This window comes from Oncorhynchus tshawytscha, linkage group LG27, assembly GCF_018296145.1.
Source record: "Oncorhynchus tshawytscha isolate Ot180627B linkage group LG27, Otsh_v2.0, whole genome shotgun sequence".
Classification (NCBI taxonomy): domain Eukaryota; kingdom Metazoa; phylum Chordata; class Actinopteri; order Salmoniformes; family Salmonidae; genus Oncorhynchus; species Oncorhynchus tshawytscha.
The window spans coordinates 8121148-8127169 of record NC_056455.1 but is presented as its reverse complement, the minus strand read 5'-3'; the positions used below and the strand labels follow the sequence as shown (position 1 = coordinate 8127169).

Genomic DNA, 6022 nt, shown 5'->3' with positions numbered 1-6022 from the left:
GAGTATCATGGAGTAGCCTAAACCTATTGATGTGACATTGAGCTGGGTGAATAGGAATATGAATGACAGTCATCCAATATGCTGTAATCGAAATAAGGCCATGGTAATAAAAGGAAATCCTCCATAATCTTGAACGGCACCAACCGGCACTGCTGTGTATATAGTGTGAAGTGTGTCCTCATCTAGTAGTTGCATTTTGATATGGTAAGGCAACTTAAAGTGCGTGAAATCATAGTATTTTACTGTCAGCCATTGTTGCCATTAATGCTCAATCAGACCACCAGAGGGCTCTTTGAGCACATCTACACTCATAAGTATCCAGGGCTGAATACTTATGTAAATAAGGTATTTCTGTTTGTTTTTTTTATAAATATGAGACAATTAAAAAAATATCTCATACCAACAAAGAAAAAACATTTTATTTTTTATTGTCTCATATTTATTAAAAATAAAAACAGAAATACCTTATTTACATAAGTATTCAGCCCTGATGATGAAAAAAATCATTTCATACATTTTTAGAATAAGGCTGTAACTTAACAAATTGTGGAAAAAGTCAAGGGGTCTGAATACTTTCTGAATGCAATGCATATTAGCAAATACTTTAGCTACCATTTGTGTTTTTTGTAATTAAAATTCACAGGAGAATGTCACAAGGAGTTCACATTTGCTTTAGCATTAACAAGATATCCTCGTGATGGGGATATCATGGAGATATCTTGTTTTTGGTAAGCAAATGTGAACTGATAGGCCATCAGTACGGAATCGGGTAGACTAGAATGGTTTAGAACAGAATAACATTGACTAGAATAGAATAGAGAAGGATTAGCCAGTGTGTTCATCATTTGTCTTTCATTTAACAATTAATACTGGATATCTTAAATAGTCTGGCTTAAATACAACAAAAAGGATCTTCCCTGGAGGCACATTAACTTGTGGTGAGTTGCACATACCACTTGTGCAGTAGGCACTCAATTCTCTTACAATACATGTCTATTATTCATTAGTGAGAAAAAATTTATAGACTGACATCTCGTGAACTGTTGAGGAACTGCAGTGTGGCCGATAGACTGAAATGTCGACTGAATAAGGTTGAACCGGATGCTGTTTCATTTGTGTTGAAATTTGAATCATTAACGGTTTTTGATAATTTTAATCAATACAAATAATGTTTTCACTATTAGTGTGCTGTGTGTGTGCGTTCTGGACAGGTCTCCGCGCCTCTCGAACGCTCTGGAATAACGAGAACGTTCATTTGCATACGCCTCGCAGCCTGCGTCATTGCACAGGAATGCTGCGCTCTCTTGAGCAATGTAGTCGGAGAGTTCAAGAAATGGCTAGAAATCATGAGTGCTATTTTTTTAGGCAATGGGGATGGTATATATTCTGGTACATTCAGTACCAGTACATTCAGATTCAAACATCGACTCAACGAGAATACTAAAGGGAAAAGAAAGCAAGAAAAGAGAAGAGATACGTTCAACAGACTTCTACATTCATAAACTGTAAGTAAAGGGGAATTAATTCAGGACCCTATTTTCATAATGGCTGTGACAGTTATAAACTTGATAGAATAAACAATGATGCTATGTTGGTTGTGTGGACACAGCTGATTTAGCTATAACATTATGCCAGAATATTTGGTTAACTAATAAAGAAATAATATTATAATGATATAATATTATAATAACATTCATTGGACAGACTATGCCTACATTTTCTTTTGTAGCATATTATTATTATAATTAGTTATTTGTTCATTTTAAGAAAGTCTGCTCTAATTCTGTGAAGATAACACAATATTATTCAGGAGTGTTCATAGAAAAAATGGAGGCCTGTTGTGAAAAGAGTTTCTCTGTAATAGATTAGCAGAAATGATTGTGTCTAACACTAATATATATATTTATATATATATATGTATATATGTATATAACACTAATATATAACACAAACATTGACAACAGTGTTGTTTTCAGACCGGGGTTCAAATGCTTATTATTGTTTTTCAAGGACTTTAAAATACCAGTACATTTTGAAATATAAGTAGTTGAATATTGGAATGTGTTTGGAAATACATTTGGAAAGTATTATCATGTATTTGAAAATACTCAAATAAGTGTATTTTAAAATTAAAATATTTAAATATTCCTTGCATTTGAACCAAGGATTGTTTGTTCCTAGGTGTATTTGAAATGTATTTGGAGACCAGTATTTGAAAATAGATTAAAATAGTATTGAAATAAAATGATTCGAAAATACTTTAATAAGAAGTCGCCACAATATTTGATTTTTTAAAAAACATTTATTTAACTAGGCAAGTCAGTTAAGAACTCATTCTTATTTTCAATGACAGTCTAGGAACAGAGGGTTAACTGCCTTGTTCAGGGGCAGAACGACAGATTTGTACCTTGATATGAACTTGCAACCTTCTGGTTAATAGTCCAATGCTCTAACCACTAGGCTACGCTGCCTCCCCAAAATACTCAAATACACAGAAAATTAGAATTAGAAATACTTAAATACGCATGTATTTGAACCCAGGTCTGGTTGTTATTCAAGTATATTTAGGCTAACATCTCTGTTGGTGGAGATTGTCATTACTTGCACCTAGATTTTCATAGAATAATATCATTTTCTAAAATATTATTTCATTCATTTGTAGGCAACTAACTCCAAACCACCAAGATGTCATCAGCTAAAGGCCCGTCTATCGGCATTGACCTGGGCACCACCTACTCCTGTGTGGGGGTGTTCCAGCATGGTAAAGTGGAGATCATCGCCAACGACCAGGGCAACAGGACCACACCCAGCTATGTGGCCTTCACAGACACTGAGAGACTCATCGGAGACGCAGCAAAGAACCAGGTGGCCATGAACCCCAACAACACCGTTTTCGACGCCAAACGCCTGATTGGCCGAAAGTTCAACGATCAGGTCGTGCAAGCCGACATGAAGCACTGGCCCTTCAAGGTGGTCAGCGACGGAGGAAAGCCTAAAGTTCAGGTCGATTACAAAGGTGAGAACAAATCCTTCAACCCAGAGGAGATCTCCTCCATGGTCCTGGTGAAGATGAGGGAGATCGCTGAGGCTTACCTGGGCCAGAAGGTGTCCAATGCAGTCATCACAGTCCCTGCCTACTTCAACGATTCACAGAGACAGGCCACTAAGGACGCTGGAGTGATCGCTGGGCTGAATGTGCTGAGGATCATCAACGAGCCCACGGCGGCAGCCATCGCCTACGGCATGGACAAAGGCATGTCCAGGGAACGCAACGTCCTGATTTTTGACCTGGGTGGGGGCACCTTTGACGTCTCCATCCTGACCATCGAGGATGGGATCTTTGAGGTGAAGGCCACAGCTGGAGACACTCACCTGGGCGGGGAGGACTTTGACAACCGCCTGGTCAGTCACTTTGTGGAGGAGTTCAAGAGGAAACACAAGAAGGACATCAGCCAGAACAAGCGGGCTCTGAGGAGGCTGAGGACAGCCTGCGAGAGGGCCAAGAGAACACTGTCTTCCAGCTCCCAGGCCAGCATTGAGATTGACTCTCTTTTTGAGGGCATTGACTTCTACACCTCCATCACCAGGGCTCGTTTTGAGGAGATGTGTTCCGACCTCTTCAGGGGAACCCTGGAGCCTGTGGAGAAAGCCCTCAGGGATGCCAAGATGGACAAGGCCCAAATTCACGACGTCGTCCTAGTCGGAGGCTCCACCCGGATCCCCAAGGTCCAGAAGCTCCTGCAGGACTTTTCAACGGCCGAGAGCTAAACAAGAGCATCAACCCAGACGAGGCGGTGGCCTACGGCGCTGCCATCCAGGCGGCCATCTTGTCTGGCGACAAGTCTGAGAACGTCCAGGACCTGCTGCTGCTGGATGTGGCTCCCCTGTCCCTGGGCATCGAAACCGCCGGAGGGGTCATGACCGCCCTGATCAAACGCAACACCACCATCCCATCCAAACAGACCCAGACCTTCACCACTTACTCCGACAACCAGCCCGGGGTCATGATCCAGGTCTACGAGGGAGAGAGAGCCATGACCAAGGACAACAACCTCCTGGGGAAGTTTGAGCTCTCTGGGATCCCCCCTGCCCCACGAGGAGTCCCTCAGGTCGAGGTGACCTTTGACATCGACGCCAACGGCATTCTGAACGTATCAGCGGTGGACAAGAGCACGGGCAAAGAGAACAAGATCACCATCACCAACGACAAGGGCCGGCTCAGCAAAGAGGATATTGAGAGGATGGTGCAGGACGCTGACAAATACAAAGCTGAGGATGACGCACAGAGGGAGAAGATAGCTGCCAAGAACTCCCTGGAGTCGTACGCCTTCAATATGAAGAGCAGCGTGGAGGACGACAACATGAAAGGCAAGATCAGCCAGGAGGACAAAAAGAAAGTGGTGGACAGGTGCGACCAGACCATTTCCTGGTTGGAGAACAACCAGCTGGGCGACAAAGAGGAGTATGAGCATCAGCTAAAGGAGCTGGAGAAAGTATGCCAGCCTATTATTACCAAGCTGTACCAGCAGGGAGGGATGCCCACAGGTTGCTGTGGAGATCAGGCACGGACCAGCTCTGGTGACAGCTCCCAAGGCCCAACCATTGAAGAGATTGACTAAAGTGAGGGAATTTTATAAAGGACTTTTCAAAATGCATTAGTATCACTGCATACAATTTACTATTCAGGAAATACTTTGTACTTGTAAAAACACACTGTACATCTGTTGATTCATACCATATTGCATTGCTGGACATTGCAAATAAAATGTATTTAAATATGTTTCTCGGTCTGTTGGCTGTTTTCTTGAATTCCTTCTCATCATAACACATTGATTATTCACATTTTTTACACAATACCATGAAATATTGTAAACAAAACTTTGATAGACGGCTAAACCACCAGAGAGAACAAGTGAAGACACCCTAATGGCCACAATGTTTAGCTTATCAACTCTTTATTCTGCGATAACATCTGATACAATCACTATGGTCCTTCTTGGAAAAAGAGGCACAAATACATTTCTGGCACATATAAAAAAAAAGTTTTACAGGTCACATTTTTCCTTACTTTGTGCTTATTAGTGTCAAGCTCAAAGAACCAAATACTGCATATTTGACAGATTTTGGAGTATTTAAAGTGGAACTGACAGCATTTCAACTACTTTGCAGATATGAAACAAACAGACAATCATAATATCAGTAAAACATATCAAATTCCCAGTTTATGCTTCAAAACCAACTTTATAAGAGGTTTTAAAAAAAATTGGTCCTATTTGACTCAAAATTCCATGTTGTACAGTAAGGTATTGTTGGCAGAATAGATGGATGCAGTTCAATGCATGATTAATATAATTCACCAATACATTTCTTGGTAGTCCAAAACATATTTCTATCAGGTTGTAAATTATGGCTGGCCTAGTACATTGTTTGCTGCCTCCACCCATACGGGATGCAGTGTTTCAGTTTCAATGACTTCATATTTTGAACAAAACGGACGACTGTAAATAAGGCTGGGAATGCCAATACAATGAAACTATAAGGTGTTTCACCCATACAATTATTATTTCATTCAATGAAAAACATGTTTTAAATTCAAATGTTACAACAACCTATCGCTAAGTTGTTGTTATTTGGTGATAAATACTGTTTGATTAGGGTCGCAGCATATTATGGACATCTGCAAGCGTAGCGGCAAAGGCTGGACAAATGATTGATCTATTTTGCTTTAAAACTTTAAGATGCTATATACAGCATATGAACATAAGTGGACATTATAAAGGGCCATATTCTTTCTAATAAAACAATGGCCAGTTTGAGTCGCAGTTGCACGTTGTTTTGTAAAAGAAATAGCCATTGTCTGGCGAATTCGTTGGGTACATTGACTTCAATAATTCAAAACCTAGGAGCCTCGTGGTTCTCACCACATTCCATAGACTTACACAATAATTATGACTACACCTGGAGGACATCCTCCAACCTATCAGAGCTCTTGCAGTATGAACTAACAAGTTTTCCATCCAAA

At 40.6% G+C, this 6022-nt stretch overlaps 1 pseudogene; it reads left to right on the top strand.

The window, feature by feature from the left end:
• Nucleotides 1-1354: 1354 nt before the first annotated feature.
• Nucleotides 1355-4780, top strand: LOC121841100 (annotated as a pseudogene).
• The last annotated feature ends 1242 nt before the right edge of the window (nucleotides 4781-6022 follow it).